We start from the raw sequence: 13867 nt of genomic DNA on the forward strand, positions 1-13867 counted from the left end.
TTGTTACTGCTGTGACTGTTGCCCGGCTTGGTGAGTTCTGCACATTGTCACATCTGTACAATCACAGCAGTCCTGTGAGTTACTGATCAGTATAATCAAGGACGATGTGGGATTTTAATGACATTCTGGTCTGAGGAGGGCCCAGAAATACCCACATTCCACCCCAGAGTGCAGCCCCTCACCCGGGTGGCTCCCGAGAGAAAGATGCCTGCAGAGCAGCCACTGAGGAAAGCCGTACTTTCTCCCAGGCCCGGGGGCCTCCTCCTCCCATGACCCACCCCCACCCCCTCAGCCTGAGGTTTGGGTACAAGGAAGAGACCAGAGAGAGGAGCAAGAAGGGTGAAGGGGGTCCCCCTCCTCCTCAAAGCATGGATTGGCCCGCAGAACTGAGTCAGGGTCACACAGCTTTCCAGCATGGCCAGCAGTCAGCATCAATGTGCAGGATTCCAAAGCCATTTCTTCTGTGCCTTGTAAGGCTGAGTTTGTTATAAAGGAAAACATTCATGCAGTCAGCGAGGTAGAGAACCCCCTGTCACGGGAGGTATCCAAGCAAAGGGAGGCATCACAATGAGCCCAGCATCGGAAACTGTGCTTGTCCTGTTGGCACTGCTGCCAGCTCTGAGGCTTTGCAGCTCGGCCTGCCTCTGATTCCTGGGTGTCACTGTGTCTTGAGTGACAGAAGGGGGCTGGGCCTGTCCCCACCCTTACCCCCCCACCTGCCTTCTCTTTGGTCCGTGCCTGTGGGAGGGGGTACGGCCAGGCCTCTGCCCTGAGCGCTGTGGGGGTAGGGTCCTGGGAGCCCTCATCCAGGCAGATGTCCCTCCTGCTCCATCCGGAAACATCGCCACTGATGGTTGTCACCAGGAACCAGAGCTCCGGTCACATCGGCCTCCATGTGACCACCGAGCGCCCTCGGGAAATCTCCTCCAGAACTCTTTCCCCAAGAACTTTAATTAAATCATCACTCATTCGTGGTCGGAAAGATGAGAAGAAATTGACAAAACAGATTGCTCATCTCTCTCATTATTGCTGTGTGTTTGTTCAGTTCACCCACCCCGCTTATGAGGCGTCTGCTCCGAGAGAGGCCCTGGCCAGACCCAGAGCCGCACCCCGCCACTAAGGCGTAGAAGCCCCTGGGCTTGCTGGTGAGTGAGGGCCCCTGGTAAGAGGGTAGGAAAAAGGGGTGGAAGATGGCACCGCCTCGCACTCCATCCCGCCCTGGGGCACCGGTGCCCCACCTTTGACAGCCCTCACCATGTTTGAGCTCTCCGTGGCCCTGAGCCCGTGCCCACTCCCTCGGGCCCGTGGCTTCCCTATCCCCTTCCTACCGCTCTGCCCACTCCTTCTCAGGCTCCTTCTCAGGCTCTTCTCCCTGAAAGACTGTGAGTGCCACCAGGGACTGCCCTCCTCCCAGCGCCCCAGGCAGGAGCTGGGGCTGGAGGGGTGGTGACATCCAGGCTCCCAGTAGGCATCGGTCCTATGGCCCTCTCCTCCCCACCCCCACGCCTCCTCATCCCCTTCCTGCTGGACAGGCCACTTGTCCCATCTCGCCCTCTCTGTGGTCTTGCCCGTGCCTCCTGGACACCCCGCACCCCCATTGTTAAGTGGCTGGGCCCTCCTCAGAGTTTCTAACGGCCATTAAGTGCTTCTCGGGTCATTGCCTGTCTCTCCACTAGACTGTGTGCCCTCACTCTGTCCCCGGCTGACACCAGGTGCGTGAACACCTGAGTAAAGTACAGTGAGGGCAGTGTGCACCCCTCACCCACCTCTCTGGTGTGCAAGCGAGAATGGTTTATCCTGGCTCCAGCTCAGCACCTGAGGGACGGGTGGTGACTGCCGCCTGGGACATGAAACAGGGACAATGACAGTAACTGCTTCATCAGAGGGTTGTTTGAAAATATGCAAAAAGCATTCAGCACAGTGCCTGGCATATAGTAAGTGCTCAATAAATGGCACATGTGATGGTGTTATTACCAGTGCTGTTATCTGCTGATTGCAGAAGCGTGTCATTCATGCAAACCAGGGCTCACGTCGGCATCACACGGCTCAGGCTTTCCCGGGAGGCGACTCGGTTCCCTCACCCAGATGAGGACGTTGCCATAACCGGCCTATTGGCTCTGTCCTTACTTGCTGCTATGACCACAGAATATCGACAGTCCCTACGTGATGACCATGGTCTTGACCATTTGGTGCAGACGCTGACGCACCTTCATTCAGCCTTTGGACACCCACCTCCAGGGAGAGCGACCAGTGTGGCTGCCCGTGGAAGTGAATGCAATGATTTAACCAACTTGACCAGCAGTGCCAATAATATCTTGGTTTCTAATTGCAATTGTTTGAAGAGCCTTCGGAGATTCCACTGTTATTTCCGAAAGCTGTCATCTTCCCCCAGGAGGCCGCCTGAGTCACTGTTGAAAAGCATCACATGAAGGTCCTGAGAGACATTCCTTGGCTTCTGGTGTTCAATTAGGGGAAAGATAAATGAACAAATTGTTCACAGATCTAATCGCACAGTTAACACAACAGTCCCGATAAAAGACAATCTTCCAAAACACAGTCACTCGAGAAAATTAGCCGCCCGCCGCACTCCGCCCAGGCAAGCGGGCTTTTAGCTTTGTCTGCAAAATGTCTTCAGACAGCGCAGCAAAACACAATGAGCCCGTATGCACTCCAAGGCCCAGCGGACGTCCCTTTGGAGAGTGGAGGTCCTCGGTCATCAAGAGGGGAGGTGGGTGGCGGGGGCCTCTTGTATCACAAACACACACAGACGAGATTACTGACAAATCCAAGCTAGAAAATATTGGCAGCGAGTTATTTTTATATGTCCTGAAGTATGTTCGCCTCATCTAGTTGCTATCGATCAAACAGACCTTCCACATCAGCCTCTGGCCAAAGGGAAAAGGTCTGGCTCTCCGTTAAATTCAGACATGTGCTTGGAGACGGTTCCTGCATTTCAGGGATTGTCAGGCCAGTAATTAAAACAGAACCGGCCCTTCCCTGACAATCAACTTCGTAATTGTGTTCGAGTGGGTGTTTCAGTAAATTGTGTTGGCTGCCTGTCAGTTCTAGGCCCACACGGAGGCAGGACGAGGCTTTCTGCGTTAGATAGCCAAGGCCGCGTGCGGGCCGTGTGGCCCTGAGCCGGTCATTTCACCGTCGCCCCCAAGCTCCTGTTTTTGTCTATGAAATAGAGACAGAAACATCTCCCACGTCGTCGTCGTTGTGAAAATACAATGAGAACTCATGTGTGCTGGTGCCTAGTGCAGGACCAGGCACACAGTAGGTGTGCGGTAGAAGTTATTCCCTCATCGCCCCACCCCTCCTTGAGGGAGCTCTAGTCTGTGCAGAGACAAGACCGGGAGACACAACATTGGTACCCACGTGCGGAGGGTGACTCGGGCTGGGCTGCACGGTGATGATGACAGCAGTTCAAGTGCACACTGGGCTCTTAAGAGCCGGGTACTCCCCTCCTCCGAATGCTTACATTCGCTCCCCACGGCAATCCTCGGTGGGCTGATGGATGGAGGGTGAGTGGCTGAATTAGGGGAAGGGGAGCAGGAGAGAGCGGGGAGGGAGTGAAAGAGGGAAGGCTGGCTGGCTGGCTGACGGATGGAGAGAGGGAAGGGAATACGGCTAAATTAAAAATGTTCATAACGGTTCATAGTTTATCTAGAAGTAAGCCTTCATTTAAGAAATAGTCTCACACTCTTGTCTTCTCAATAGAGAACTGAATTATACATTCTTAGGCCTTTCCTCACAAGCAGATTCCCCTTTCCATAAAAGGGTATGATTGCTTGTTTTTGCTGATTACACATTTAACATATTTTCATTTTAAAATCTCGATTTATAAAACTGTATTTATTTATTTCACAAGTGTGTATTGAGCACCTGACCCAGGCTAGGCAATGCGTTACGGACTGAAGATGGAACCGGAAACACACTCTGAGGAGAGGAAAATGAAGCGAAGCCTCGTTGTGCAGAAGCAGTGTTGTTGTTTTAAAAAACTTTATTGGGGAGCAGTGTGTTATTCCCAGGATCCATCAGCTCCAAGTCTAGTTGTTGTCCTTTAATCTTAGTTGTGGAGGGCGCAGCTCAGCTCCAAGTCCTGTCGCCATTTTTAATCTAGTTGCGGGGGAGGCAGCCCACCATCCCATGTGGGAGTCGAACTGGTAACCTTGTTGTTAAGAGCATGCACTCTCACCAGCTGAGCCATCCAGCAGCCCACCCGCAGCTCAGCTCAAGTCGTTGTCCTCAGTCTAGTTGCGGAGGACGCAGCTCACTGGCCCATGTGGGAATCGAACCAGCAGCCCTGTTGCTCAGAACTCACACTCTAGCCAACTGAGCTACCCGGCCGCACCTGGAAGCAGTGTTTTTAGCCTTCTGGACTGTTTCGTCCATTCTTTTTCTATACAGTCACACATGTGTATGTATTTCTCTTTATAGATACGTGTGGAAGTTTGTGTGTCTGTGTGTGTGTATGCATACACACACACACACACACACACATAGAGTCACCTGATTTAATTTCTCATAGCACGCCTCACCACCTGAAATGATTTTATTCCTGCATGGGTCTCTCTACCTGTCTCTTCTGCTGAGAGAGGACTTTGTCCTGTCCTGTTCACCTTTGTGTCCCCAGCATGTACACAGTCCTGGCACTCACTGAAAATGCGCTGCCTTCATCAGTGAATGAAGAGCAGGCATCTCGGTCTGCGTCCCCGTCCCCGGTGCCGCCTGGGGGGCATGGTCCTCCTGGCCTTTCCCCTTCAAAGGGCTTGCAGCCCCTCAGCTGAGTGGAAGACAGTGGGGGGCACCCCGCTGAGAATGCCAGGCTGTTAATATCCCTGCTCCCACATGGATGGGCGGCACCACCCACCAGCCCGGCGTGGGTCTGCTCAGCCCGAAACACATTCCTGAGGGGGGCTGTGAGTTAGAATGCCCGTGGGGTGATGGGGGCCTCACCCGACTGTTTCAGTATATTTTGCAAGCCTCTTTTCGCAGCCACGTGTTGAACGTATGTCAGGAGTTCGCTCCATCTTAGTCCCGCCCAGTTTATAGTTTGCCAAGAGAGTTTGTTAATATTTTTCTTTGGAAAACGGAGTGCGCTGTCACTCCTGGGGTGCTTCTGTTGGTTGAGAGCCACTGGAGGGGTGTCAGCCAAGCTCCTGGGTCTTGGGAGGTAAGAGCTGAAAAGTCTCGAGACCTTTGCCAGAAATGAGCCAGAAAACTTACCGGGGAGACAGATGCTGAATTAAGGTGTGCCGTCATCAGCTGGCTGGAGAGAAAGGGAACAGGGACCAGCTCGTGGTGTTTGGTGAAATAGTTCTAGATGCTTCCATGGTTCAGGGCTGGTTACAAACCACCTGAGGCCTCTGCAGCAGGAAAGGGCTTAAGGCGGGGTTTGGAGGCCGACACGGTTGACGGGAGCTGGCGGTGAAGGTCAGGAGGCACTGCTGACATCAGGATGTCGGCAATCGGGAACCTCAGGAAGCTGCTGCCATTGGTGTCAGCTGCCCACCCCGGCTAAGTGGGTGGTCCATGGAGGATGCTGGGGTCCCCGGCAGAGCCCCGCGCCTGCTCCTGCCTGCGGAAGCTTCTGGGTAACTGAGTCTTCTCCTTCTTGTCTCTGTCAGTTCTAACATGAAGGCTGTTTGTCAGCAGAGTCCAAGGGTGGCCGGGGAATGTGGTGTCCAGGCGTCCAGCTCCTGGCTTCAAGGGGGGCTTAGAAGGGCTGCGATGGTGTGGTAGCCACACGCAGAACCTGACACAAGCAGAGCACCCCCTCTCTTACGTGTTAGACGTTTGCCAGAAATGGGGCTTAAACGTGTTCCATCGACAGTGTTCAAGGGGTACTGACTGAGCACCTACTGTGTGCCAGGTGCGGGGCTGGGATGTGGAATGAACGAGGCAGAGGGTTCTCTGACAGCATGGTCTGGGGGAGCCCGGACCCTAAGAGAATGGACACAGCGTGTGGAAGGGGGGCCATGGGGAGCAGTGTTCCATGGGGACAGTTTTAGCTTGGGATGATGGAAAGTTCTGGAAATGGGTGGCAGTGATGGTTGCACAACAGTGTGAACATGCTTGATATCACTGAGCTTTAGTCTCGAAAGGATGAAAGGGTAGATATCATGTACCATGTATTTTGTCACAACAACAAAATACCATAAACAGACGTTTTCAGAGAATGTTAATAATTGCTTTATGGCAATAAAAAGGAACTTGGTGTCAGCCTGTTTGGTCATGTGCTCAGGAAGGGCCACTCTGAGAGCCGGTCTCTGAGTCGAGAGCTGCAGTTTAAGAAGGGGACAGTCACACGGTGTCGGGAAAGGACAGAGCCAGGACAGCGGCGAGGACAGCCTGAGGCCCGGGTGGCAGGCGCAGAGTGAGTGACAGGGACGGTGGCTACGAAATGAGAGGCGGAAGTCGGCCAGTCACACAGGCCTGGGGGCAGATCTGTCCAGATGCCAGCAGGCACCAGGTAGGAGGGACAGGTGGGTGGTGGAACGTGGGCAGGGGGCCCTGTCCTGCCACCTCTCCAGCTGCCCCTCCTCGTGCTCCTCGTGCTCCTCATCAGCACCTCTCTGTGGGGCCCTGTGGCCTCCATCCCCAGCCAGCTCTTTTTCTCACTTTACACAACGGCTGGGTAGGCTCATCTGCAGCCGCCCCCACCACGCTCGTGCATGTAAGTATCAGACACCCTCCTCCAGGTCCGACTGCCTTGCTCAGCTCTCCGCACACGCAAGCCCTCCCTGCCCCCCGGGAACCTCAGCCCCAGCCTGCGGCTCAGACTGAACCCACCTTCCCCTCCCCGAAGCCAGCCCCTCCTCCTGTGTCCTCCTCTCTCGCCCTCAGTGGTCCCACCCCCCGCCCACTTGCTCAAGCCAGAGACTCAGGTGTGTGCCCGTATAGCCCCTATAGCCCCGTTCTCTCTATTCCCCACCCGCCCACTGAACTCTCACTCCGGAATGTCGTTGACATCTGCCCTCACCCCGCCAGTTTCCTGCTCTCTGCCCTAACGGAGGTCACCAGGTAATCTCACCTGGGTAACCCCTGCAGCCTCTTCCTCGGCCTCCTCAGCCTCTGGTCTTTCCCCTTCACTGTCGTCAGAGGGCAGAGAGCTGAGGGCATCCGGGCACAGCAGCCTGGGCGGCTGGAACGCGGGCCAGGTGCTGGCAGGGTTAGCAGGGTGAGCTCATGGGAGACAGTGGTGGATGCCAGACCCAGGAGCTTGGGCAGGACAGAGAGGCTCCCAGCAGAGGCCTGAGCCTGCGGCTGGCATTTACATAAATTCAGACTATGCGGGACTTCTCCAAGAATAGAGCTCTCTGCTTTAGGAAAGCACAAAAATAATGACAGGACCTTTATATTTTTACAGCAGCTTCCATTGTTGTGCCTAATTTGGAACCTCAGCACAGAAGACATCAATGTCTTCACTTTGAGGAGTCTGACGCACCCAAGGTCACTGAACACGAGATGGCAAAGCCCGCCTCAGTCACACTGTCCTGTGACCCTCCTGTGCGCAGGTTACCCAAAGACAAGCGTCATTATGTGCAGCGATTTTCTGCTGCAGCCCTGGGCAGCCGAACTGCCTGTGCTGACGACCCCAGCAAGATGCATCCATCTACCCGAGTGACGCTCAGTGGGAGGCTATTTTTGCTCACCGTGATTCACCGGGCATGTCACAGATGCTGCACAGATTCTAATTATAGACCTGGGGGTGGGTGCTGCTGTGTGTGTCTCCACTGTCTGCCTCTCCTGACATCAAAGCCAAGTTTTCGGTGTCCCCAGCTGGGCACATCTGTCTGGCCAGGAATAGACAGGGCGATTGGGTTTAAACAGAAAGGTGAGATGACACCAGTCCTGGGGCTGGGGCGGGGACCCTTTTAGGGCTATATTTGGCAAAGGGAAGACTACAGAAATCCTCTCCAGAGATCTGTCCACCACTGGCCAGAGTTCTAGCAGAGAGGAGAAACCGTTTCTACAAGCTGTTTTCCTTTTTTAACTCAGAGGTTTGAGAGCTATGATTCAAGGGAGCTTTGCAGGAGGCTAACTGGGGCGTTGGCACCATCTTTTGGAGGAGTTGGGTTGAAGCTCTGGCCCAGGGAAGGTAACTGGACAGCCTAGCAGGGCAGGGTGGAGCCCCATGTGGTTCCTGCAGGGGACCCAAATGTGGCAGCAGGTCACTGGGACACAAAGTGACAAGAGCCAGTGTGCAATATGGGTGGGGGCAGAGAGAGAATGTGTCGAGGTCCCCTCCGGGGGAGGGTGGGCAGGGGTGCGCGAGCCCTGTCCTGCACTGGGCTGGCCTTCCTGGGTGCCCAGTGCCCAGTGCCCAGCTCGGGGCCTCACCACCCATTTCTGCCATTGCACGTCAAGCTGCATTGCCGTCTTGCAGGAGGAGCACATCTCATCTACAGACCAGCCAAGTGGCCAGGCTTGCTTTGGAGTCAGCGAAGCTCATCCAATAAATATGTCAGTAATATGATTGCCAAAAAATAAATAAACCCAAGCACGTGACTTTCTTTGGACGGCGGGTCCCCCCCTGCCACTCCCACCTCAGAATGAACGTCCTGGTGACGCTGAGCTCTGCCATTGCTGGCCTCCCCTCTTTATCCTTTGAGGGCTGGCCCTGGCGACACCCCCTCTGGAAAGCCCCCAGCCCACGGCCAGGCCGAGGGTGAGACACGTGAGGCTCTCGGGCGGCACTCAGGCTCAAGTGCGAGGGGGCCATAAGCTGCCCGTCCCTCCCAGCGCTGCCTCTGAGCTGTCACACAGCCGTGACCCTGACCCAAAGACGGGCTTGGTCCATGCTCGCTGAACTCAGCTGAACGACCTTCTGTTACTAAAGAAAAATGCTACAGTAATAAACCCAGCTCAGAGATATGACTTAACTTGTGCAAGGCGGCACAGCTTGGGGGGATGGGCTGAAAAGGACTGGAGCCCAGCTCTGTGTGTCCCCAGAGCCTGCACGGTCCACTTGTGCTTATGTTGTAGGCTACACTTTGCACAGACAGCAAGACTGCCCTGGGTGCCTGGCGCTGCCGTCAGTGTTACCTGCATCCTGCAGGTCATCTTTAGAGAGGCTGAGAGTGGGGGGCCGGGGGCCGGGGTCCAGAGCCCTGGATTCCAATCCGGGTTCCCCGACTTGACAGAAGACACAGCTTCCCTGCGCCACCCATCTTGAACTGGCAATTAAAGCAGGGCTGGTGATAGCGCGTCCTCCTCAGGTGGCCGGGACGAGTGACATCCCAAAGGCCTGGTGCAGGACGTGCTCTCCCGGGCACTGGGTATTTCATTTTGTCACTGGGGGAAAGAGAGGGACAGGGGCCAGCGTCGGCCAGCGTGCTCCGCGCCTCAGCAGTTGCTCAGCTAGTGGGCACGGAGGTGAAACCAGCAGGAGCCACAGCCCATGGCAGCCGTCCCACTGGAGGGCGCTCAGGGCTCACCCGCAGGGCCCTCAGAAAATGCAGGCTCTGACCCAGTGGGGCCGGGTGGGGCCAAGACGCTGCGTCTCCGACAGGCTCAGTGATGCTGGTCCCAGAGCTCACTGGTGGAAGAGCTTTGGGATGATGGGGGCTCCACGGAGTGCGCCCCGGGCCAGTGCAGAGGGATCCTGGGCGTGGCTCGGTGCTCTACTGCTGCCATCTTGAAATTCTTCAGTGTCGTCGTACGCACAGAGAACTCTACATCTGCATTTTGTGCTGGGCCCCACACACGAGGTAGCCCATCCCGGGACATATGCCTCGGATGAATCTGTCAACGATTTCCCTTTGTCGTGTTGTCTCTGCTTTCTAAACACCCGGCCTCGTGGGCCCCAGCACATAGCGCAGGCACCACGTGTTTCCCCGGAATAGTAAGCAGCAAAAATACACCATTTAAAATAGTCTGGTTCCCAATTTGGAAGAACAATCTGCCAGCCCCACTCAGTGCAGTGCTAATTGATTTGGTTTTTTTTGCTCCAGTATTCCTTTCTTTGTCAGCACTTCTTTCTTCCCCGTCTCTCCTGGCTCATACCTCTAACTCTGAGGCCAAAAACAGCCCCCCATCCAGATCGCTGGGCCCCTGGCCACAGCCACTTCCTCAGGTTCTTTCTCCTCCCACCTCGGTGCCATAATCGGTGGGGCTTTGTCCCGAACTGAAGGCTGTGATGGAGAGGCACCCCTGTACCCAGAGCCCGTACTCTGTGTGGGAAGAGCTCCAAGACCTGTTTATTGGGAAATGGTGCCTGCTCCACGCAAGGCCCTGTGCTCTGGCTGGAGACATGGCCGTGACGAGTACATGAACCCTGCCATGCTGCAAAGCCTCCTGGCCTGGAGGGAAAGACAGACTCACAAAGAGAACATTAGGGAATGTTGGGCTGGACCAAATGAATGCACAAGCTGCTGGGGGGGGAAGAGCTGGGGAGGAATTAGAATAACTCTGTGGGAGGGTGTGTATCACAGAGGGCTTCCTGGAGGAAGTGACTTGGGCAGGAGCCTCTGGGGATGAGGAGGTGTTTGACCAGCAGATACCGAGGGGGAGGGTGTCCCACCGCACAGACTGGCTAAACTTAGCTGGGGGCCCCTGCAAAGCAGGGGTGCCAAAAATAAATGAGAAACACGCAGCTTTGTTGAATTTGCCCAGAATTGGGGACTCAGAAAGTTGGAAAGAAGCTATTTTAATCTCGTCACACATGGATTTCGTGTCATTTTGAAGTTTTAAAATCTGATTCTGAATTGCCAGTGGTGAGGTGGGAGGTATCATGGTCCCCTTGTGCATTCCAGCCAGAGGGAACCGTGCATGTAAATTCTGCCACATGGGCACGGTCTCGGCAAACGAGAGAAATGCAGCAGGAGTGTGAGGTGGCTGATGATGGGTCATGAGGGATGGGACAGGTGAGGCTGAAGCGAGAGGCAGGGCAGGGACCCCCGCCCGTGTGCCTTGGTCACGCTGTCCTCTCTGCCTGAAACACCCTCCCTTGAATCTGCCAATCAAATTTCCATCCATTCTTCAAGGTTCCGTGGATGTCACTTCCTCCAGGAAGCCCTCCGTGCCCTCAGGCCTATGCTGCACCTGAACGCTATTTTTCCCCACAAAGCCCTGTGTGTACCGAAATCCTTGCTTGACTGTTGTTTTAGCAACTCTAGAAGAATGAATGAATGAATGAGCCTTCATTGATGTGTGATACTTTGAGCAGTGAAGAGGAATAAGTGAATGAGTTTTTATTTTTAATGACTTCTACTCTCTAGGCTGTTTAAATAACCCTGGCAGTGTTTTTCTCCCAAAGGAGAAAAGCAAACAGTTCCCTTAGGAGTCACAAGCTGAGATGGAGCTGTTCGTTCATTCATTCATGCACGCATGCATTCATTCACGTAGCCATCAGGCATGGATTAACTCACAACCCCCTGTCAGGCCTGTGCCAGATGCTAACAGCACCAAGGAGGAGTTAGATCGCTCTCAATGCGCTCAGGGGCAGTCTGATGGGGGAGGTAGAGAAGTAAATAGCAACTGCCTCGTGAGAACACCCTGAAAAATGCATCCTGAGGAAAGTGCTTTCATGAGGGAAATGTGGGCTTCCCTGGCCGAATGGCCCTGGCAGTGTGCGGGTTGCTCCCCAGGGTGGGGTGCAGAGCCTGGCCCTGGAGCATGGCATGGGTGCTGAGTGAACCCTGCTGTAGCCAGGGAGGTGTGTCCGAGCCTTGGTGGCCCTGTCACGTTTTCCTGATTATCAAGGAAAGCCAGGGACAGTTGTTGGACATTTAGAAGCGGCAGAACAGGACGACGGGGTTATGTCAAGGGAGACCCCAGAGCCCCAGAGACCTCCCAACAGCCAGAGCTAGAGCGATGTGGGCAACAAAATAACAACACAGTACTGACTTACAACTCCAAGTATAAAATACATATTCCCGAGTTCATGGTGATATAAATACATGATAGACTAAATGAAGAAATGGGGAGAAGAAAAAAAGAGGGGAGCCGACCCCCCGTTCCTCGGGGCTGGGCTGTGCTCAGCGACTTCCTTCACAGGGACAGCGTGGGAGGGGAAGGGAGGCCCTGACCAGTAGGGAACCCCGAGCAGCGTGACCCTGCCAGCAAGGGTCACATGGCCAGTGGCAGGTCACATGGACAGTGTGTGTGCCCTCGATATGCTGCCATGAAACCCGTAACCCTGGTACCTCCAGGAGAAAAAACATCAGGCAGACGGAAACTGGGGGACCTTCCTCACAAGGCCTGGTCAGGACTCCTCAAACCTGTCCAGGTCCTGGAAAACAAGGCGGGTGAGAAACTGTCACAGCCCAGAGGGACCCAAGAGACGTGACACCTAAACGTGGTGTCCTGGATGGGATCCTGGGACAGAAGACGACATTAGTGGGAAACCTGGTGAGATGGGAACAGAGTGGAGTTCCGATAACACCGATGTGCTCTAGTTGTGACAAGTGTATCCTACCAGCGGAAGATGCTGATGACAGGAAACCGGGAGCCTAGTGGGTGCGAACTCTCTTTGCAACGTTCCTGTAAATTGAAAACAACTCCAAAATAAAAGCTTATTTAAAATAAAAAGAATAAATTCCTTCTAACCCCACCACTGAAAACCAGCCACCATTAACGCCCCCTGTTTCCCTCCATTCTTTTTTTAAAAATTGAGGTTGGCATACAAGATTGTGTTAGTTTCAGGTGTACAGCATAAACGATTCGATGTGCATATAAGTTGCAAAATGAAAACCACAGTAAGTCTAATTAATAGCTGTCACCTCACAGTTACAAATTGTTTTTTTCTTGTGATGAGATGTTTTAAGATCTGCTCTCTTAGCAACTTTCAAATATACAATACAGAATTGTTAACGAGAGTCACCATGCCACTTATTACATCCCAGGACTTCTGTATTTTATAACTGGAAGTTTGTGCCTTTTGACCCTCTTCACCCATTTCACCCACCCTCACCCCCAGCTTGGCAACCACCAATCTGTTCAATGTATCTATGAGTTTGGCTCATTCGTTCACCATTCTTTCTTCCTTTCTTCCTTCCTTCCTTCCTTCCTTCCTTCCTTCCTTCCTTCCTTTAGTGTTCCACATATAAGTGAGATCGTATGGTATTTGTCTTTCTGTGTCTGACTTACTCACTTAACATAATGACCTCCAGGACCATCCATGTTGTTACACATGGCCAGATTTTATTCTTTTTTTTATGGCTGCATAATAATTCTTTCATTCTTTTTTCTGTGCATTTTCCACTGACAAATTATACTTACTTTTATACACTTAACCATTGACAAAGTTATGATATCCTTCCTTATAACTGTGTCAGTGTGAAATGTACAGAAATTACACTTGCTTATAATTTTGTACCCTGATTTTTCCATGAGCATATATGCTCCCCTGTTGTTAATTCTCTGCCAACATTATCACATGACCCCGGGTGCCCCTAACCATTCCTCAGCCCCTCCCCCCAATTCTCCTATGTATAAACCACACCTCAAGGAACATCTGCAGGCATATCCTTGCCCACCCTTCAGGGGCAAAGCCACCCAGGACCCAGGCTCCGTGAATGCTACATCCATGTCCTTCCGATCCGTGATTTGCTGGGGAAAGAAGGGTTTTATGCTCAAGGAGACTAATTAACGCACCTGGGGGCTCGTTAAGGTTTTCCTGGAAAGAAAGAAGGTAGCGGGTTACCATTCGCTCACGGAAAGGCACGAACTCTCTGCAGCTTATCGATTTATGCTTGGCGGGCTGAATTGCCATCACAGTGGGGTATCCACGCAGAAGGCATCTCGCTGCCCCATGCCCTCCCCCAGGGGAAAGCCATGCTCAGTGCTCAGCATCCCCCCCCCCGCCCCGCCCGCCAGCAGCAGCAGCCGGTCCATCCGGAACGCCCTGCCCTGCATG

At 53.7% G+C, this 13867-nt stretch overlaps 1 protein-coding gene across 1 annotated transcript in view; it reads left to right on the top strand.

The window, feature by feature from the left end:
- SORCS2 (sortilin related VPS10 domain containing receptor 2) overlaps positions 1-13867 on the top strand; it is a 186997-nt gene that overhangs the window by 104926 nt on the left and 68204 nt on the right. The gene's annotated exons all lie outside the window — the stretch shown is intronic.

This window comes from Hipposideros armiger, unplaced genomic scaffold, assembly GCF_001890085.2.
Source record: "Hipposideros armiger isolate ML-2016 unplaced genomic scaffold, ASM189008v1 scaffold_677, whole genome shotgun sequence".
In the NCBI taxonomy this organism is placed as follows: domain Eukaryota; kingdom Metazoa; phylum Chordata; class Mammalia; order Chiroptera; family Hipposideridae; genus Hipposideros; species Hipposideros armiger.